Below are 5,931 nucleotides of genomic sequence, written 5' to 3'. Positions count from 1 at the left end.
TGTCTCATGCCTGAAATCCCAGCACTTTAGGAGGCCAAGGCAGGTGGATTGCTTGAGCTCAGGAGTTCCAGACCAGCCTACGCAACATGGCGAAATCCCACCTCTACAAAAAATACCAAAAAACTGGCCAGGCATGGTAGTGCGTGCCTGTAGTCCCGGCTATTTGAGAGGCTGAGGTGGGAGGATGGCTTGAGCCTGGGAGGCAGACGTTGTAGTGAGCCCTGATTGTGCCACTGCACTCCAACTGGGTGTCAGAGCGAGAAAAAAGAAAGAACAAAAGAAATTACTTTAGAGTTAAATTCTTGGAAAGCCCTTGCTTTACTACCGGGAAAACCAGCACTCTTCCTGCTTTTTGATAACTCTTATGCAGCTGATTGTGTCTCTCTTTTCACTCTGGCTTCCAGAAAGCCCAGGGCTAAATGACCAGGGCTCAGCAATGACCTCAGCTTGGCCCTTAAGGTCCACTCCTGCCTCAACTTTGCACCTTTATTTATATGTGGCTGTCCTGATTTTCCCTTTCTGTTATATGACTGTAGGCTTTATGGAATGGGAGAAGAAATAGTAAATACATAAAATTGATGAATGACTTAAAGTCTTTTATTTTATTTTTGAGACGGAGTTTCGCTTTTGTTGCCCAGGCTGGAGTGTAATGGCGGGAACTTGGCTCACCGCAACCTCCACCTCCTGGGTTCAAGTGACTCTCCCGCCTCAGCCTCCCAAGTAGCTGGGATTACAGGCATGAGCCACAACACCCGGTTAATTTTTTGTATTTTGAGTAGAGACAGCGTTTCTCCGTGTTGGTCAGGCTAGTCTCCAACTCCCGACCACATGTGATCCGCCTGTCTCGGCTTCCCAAAGTGCTGGGATTACAGCCGTGAGCCACCATTCCTGGCTCATTTTTATTTTTATATTTTATTTTATTTTATTTTCACACAAGGCCTCACTCTGTTGCCCAGGCTGGAATGCAGTGGCTCACAGCCACCAGGTGAGTTGGGCCCACAAGTCACCCTTGCTAAGAGGCAGAGTCCAGAGCAGGACATGGGTAGATGCCAAAGGCAGCACTCCCTACTCCACACATGGGTTTCTGTCAAGTAAATCACCAGCCAGGTGAGGTGCATACAGCATCTCCGGAGATGGGACACGTGTTGTCCGCTCCTTCAGCCAGGAGGCCCCACACTGAGTGCCATTGCCTCCACTGTCCGATGCTACAGGAGAGATGTTTCCTGCTGGTTAAGGAAGTAGAAACTGCAGATCATTTTTCATCTTATTGGAAATCACTCTTTGACACTTTTGCCTCATCTTCACTCAGTACACATTGACTCTACCAGCAATAGTGTAAAAATAAACACAGCTTAAGGAAATAGGAACCCTTCATTCCTGGGACTTAAAAGCTTGACTTTCTCCAGTAAGTCAATTACCAGTGTCCATGGCAGGAACAGCTCTGATGCCAGGGTTGACAGCACACTGGAAAACAGGAGGGTGTTTGCATTTCTGGGGCCTCAAGTAATGAGAGGTTCTTCCAAGAACACTGACAGGGGTATTGTTGCCCTATTTTAGAATTATTACTGTGAAGATCAGGGAATTTCAGTCAGTTGAACTCATGCCACAGCACCTGTGCTTTTCCAGTATGGGAGGGATGGAGTCCCTCGCAGGGGTCCCCCGTCATGGGGGAAAGCTCTGTGATGGGATGTCTCTGGGGGAATTAGAACCCTATAGCAGATGGGATAGGGTGGGGAGTCTACATATTTTTATTTGGATGCTTTGATGAAGTAAAGTTCCAAACCAAGTATCAGGCAGATGGCAGTCCAGGCTGTGGTGCTGTGCTGTGAGGCTGGGAGTCCAGGCAGGTCCTGTGTTCACTGGTCACTTCCACAGCCTGAAGCCCCTCAAAAGGACATCTGCACAGAGGCCTGCAAGTGACTTCAGGATGCTGATGATGCCCTCAAGGTGAGAGCCAGAGAAAATCCCGTCAACTCTGCCAACCAAGGGCATCAATGGGCATGTGTGTGGTTTTCTCCGGCAAAGAACAAGCCAGTTTGCAAACCATGCTTTTGAGGCTAGAAAAAATGTCTGTATTCCTTCAGTGTCTCCTGAAGGCTGGGTCCCCTGAGAGTTGATTCAAATACTGTATTCTCGTATAAAATACGGTAACATTTAGACCTGAAAAATGGCCTGGGGGATAATCTTATCAAACCTCTGATGTGGTTATTTTGTAACTGAGTATATTGAAGGCTGGGGAACAAAGCCATCTGGTGCCAGCATCCTAGCTGCTCTCTCTCCTCCAGGGGCTTGCCTTGGTTTGGGGCCTTTCCAGCAAAATTAGGCTGGAGAAATGAGATTTTAGTTAAACAAGGCCCACTGTTGCTTTAAGACAAAATGTCAAAGTTTTTAAAAATGTATTAACTTGTTCTTTTGGCCAAGAAATCAATAGATGCACTTCCTTTCCACTGTGCAGGCACTGAGCTGACAGAGGAGTAAGAGCTTGAACCATCTACGTGGTCTGAGTGACCACATCCTTCACTCAAAGCCCTGTTCTACAACAGATAATTCTGAGTCACCCCAGCTAATGGCCGTGCACAGCATCCTGATGCTCTGATTAGGCTGAAGGGCATGTGGCGTGGTGGCTAGGCTGTCTCAGAGAGCACCTCAGGCTGGGTGGACCAGGCTGACCCAGAAAAGGGCAATGGGCCTTTGACAGGGACTAGCTGGCTACTATCTGCCTCTTCTGCAGTTTGGGACACTTAGGGTGATGGGTGAAAGTGTTTTTCCATATATAGTGGCCCGAAAGGAAAGGATACTCATGCCAGTGTTCAGAAAGTGTGTGGGTTTCTCAGGTAACATTACTGCAGCCACTGATGTCTAATCCAAAGAGCTCTGAATGCTTGTTATAGAGATTTGTAGTTTTAATACTGAAGCCCCGAATATTCTGATTTCCTCATTAAGACCGACCTAACATGAGCTATGTAGTCAGCTAAGGTATCAACAGAAGGAAATTGCCAGTGGTTTCCCTCTTATTTTCCTCTGAGGTCATCTGAAAACAACTGCAGTGAGGACAGAGTTCGTGTGGCACTGATGGCTGTGTGTTCCCAGGTCCAAGCATGCACTAAATATTTAATTCATTTGAATATAAATAAGTTAATAAATATGAATACATTAATAAATTAATTGGCATATTTTTAGTCCTGTTGCAGTTTCAAACTCACCAATTTATCCAACTTCTTTGCACTGAGTTCTTATTCAAGTGAAGTATTCCAGTCTTGTGACTAGTACTTCTGATATAATAATAGTAACAACTAATATTTATTTAGAACTTTAGTTTACCAAGCACTCTACATTTAATTTTATTATTTGTTATTTATTTATTTATTTTTTTAGTAGAGACAGGGTTTCACCATGTTAGCCAGGATGGTCTCAATCTCCTGACCTCGTGATCCGTGCCCTCGGCCTCCCAAAGTGCTGGGATTACAGGCATGAGCCATCGCACCCAGCCTACATTTTACTTTTACATTTTGTCTTTACAAACCCCCACGGGGCAGGCATTCTCCTTACACACAGTGTTAATTGGTGACACAGAGGCTCAGGGGTTTAAATGGTTTCACTGCAAGCAATGTAATCTAGTAGGATGTTGCTTTCCTATTTTTCCTAATACTACCATGTTTAGATGCAGGCGGCTAAGTGAGAGTATATGATTTCCTGTGTATGTATAGATGTAACCCACACTCACAGGTGGAAAGTTCTGCAGGCCGAGAAGCGAAGCCCTTTGCTGAACAACCACCAACAACATTCTAGGACCCCCACACCCTTAGTTCTGCAGGCTACACCCCTCCCATCTGCTTAGAACCAGAAAGAAAATTCTGTGATTACTTTTCCCTTTGACAATAAACCGTGGTTCTCTTCAACGTTCTCCTGGGGACTTGGGTCAATGTTCCCCCACGCAAATGTTAGCCAGGCCCAGAGTTATTTTTTCCCCTACCCCTGCAGATTGATCATGGCACGCAGCTGCCCCATACTGTATTTTGGTCACCCCCATCAGCATCCCACCTGCTGCTTGTGCCTCTGGCCAGCTTCTTGCATGGTCCTGACATGGTGCGGTCACTCTCACATTATTTGCACACATTGTTTACCTATAGCTGGACACATTGTTCATAGGAGCCCAGCTGGTAAAGTAAAAATATTCCAAGACTATGCTGATAAGCTACTTCTTCCCTGCATCCTGGGCTGGTGAGAAGCGCACTGCAGAGAGGAGGAGGCAGAGATGCAGTCGTCACAGCCCCAACACCCTGCCTGGCCCTAGTTTTGTAGATCCAGGGAAGAGTTTTGCACAAATTCTCACTGGGAGCATTGTCAGGGCTGCAGCACATCACTCTTTTTTGACCTGAGTCATTTTAACATTAGCTCTAATGCCAAAAAAGATGAAATTGAAGTTGCCAACATCTGGTGGAAGGCAAAAACCAGCGAATTTCTAGCCAGGGAGAGTTCCTCTGCAGGGCCCCTGCTCCTGGTGGCCTGCAGTTGGGGAGGCCTCTGGAGCAAGTCAGGGGATGGGATTCTGGGTTTTCTTCCATTTTATTATTTTCCTATTTTGACATCTTTGAAAAATGGCTCAGCCCCATGGTGTATGGGTCTTCTGATTGCTTTTGTCTTGATTTTATTCTGACTGAGGGGCAATGGCCACTGTGGGCTCCTCGTCCAGGATGAAGAGGGCCCCTCTGTGGCCTGGGTGCATCCATGCTCTTCACAGTGGCCTCATGGATCGTCATACAAAGGATGATCTCAGTGATGAGCTTGAGCCTACACAAAATTAAATTATATGGGTTTATAAGATGCTTGCCTGAGGATCAGTGACATCAGGCCTGTCCCTGCTGCTAGCAAGGCCGACTTTATAATGTGCTATCATGGTGGTAAAGGCATCACCCACTTGATGGAGATCCCAAAGACCAGCTCTACTTGAGAGAGATTTAAGCTAAGTTGCCTGGGAGTCCCTGGTGCTTTTTCAAGGTTCTACTGAAGACAATGCCATCATCCAGGTATCTCTGAATGCCTACGTAGCTCTTGCCTCAGGAGCTCTGAGACCCCATGTTATCTATTTTTGAATTGGCCAAGGCCCCTAGCCAGGAAAGGGATGCTCTTCCCATCCTTGTCAGCCCTCGTGTCTTGTATTCCATCCCACAGCCTCCTAGCAAGCATCTCAGTGTCTGTAGGTGAGCATGGCTGAGTTCAGTCTTGCTTACTGCAACTATAGACATGAGGCCTGTGGAACTAAGAATCCTCTCATTTGCTGACTGGCATTTTGTTTAAGTCCCAGATCACTAATCTCTGGCAAGACAATCTTCTTTGTGTTTCCTGGTGATGGACTTGTGTGATTTCAATGTAAACAGTGGCTCCACCTGGGAGGGTATCCCCTTCCCACGGTGGGGGGTGCATAGCCCCTGCCAGGTTTCTGCTGTTATCTCATCCTCCCACTGGGCTTTTCCCTGCAGATGGCCTGGTGCCCACACTGCCTGCAAATGGCCACTCTTGCTTGTCCCAACCCCACCTCCACTGCAGCTTCCCAGAGCCCTAGAAGGGCCGGGCCCTGGCTGAGCACTATTCCTAGGCCCTGGATGGCGGGTGTGGAACTACGTACTTGTCAAGGTCATTTCCTCTTCTATTTTCATCATGTTAAATAAATCCCTCTCTCATCATAAAATGCCCTGGAGAGAACAGATGCATAGTTGTGGAGTCTTGTTCTGGGATATGTCAGGTACGGGCTCAGGTGTGTGGAGGCTGCAGGGGGTGGACATGAGTGGTCTTTCTCTCGCTGTGAATCGCATGTTTTGTGCCAGCCAAAGGGTTCTGTGGAGGAGAATCAGCTGTTCACCTGGCTGAGTCTAACTCTGAGATGGCGACAGCCGAAGCCCGAGCTCCATTCCCTGACTTTCCCTAGGCTGC

The sequence above is a fragment of the Pan troglodytes genome, chromosome 17 (assembly GCF_028858775.2).
Source record: "Pan troglodytes isolate AG18354 chromosome 17, NHGRI_mPanTro3-v2.0_pri, whole genome shotgun sequence".
NCBI lineage: Eukaryota > Metazoa > Chordata > Mammalia > Primates > Hominidae > Pan > Pan troglodytes.
Note: the sequence above shows the minus strand (reverse complement) of the source record.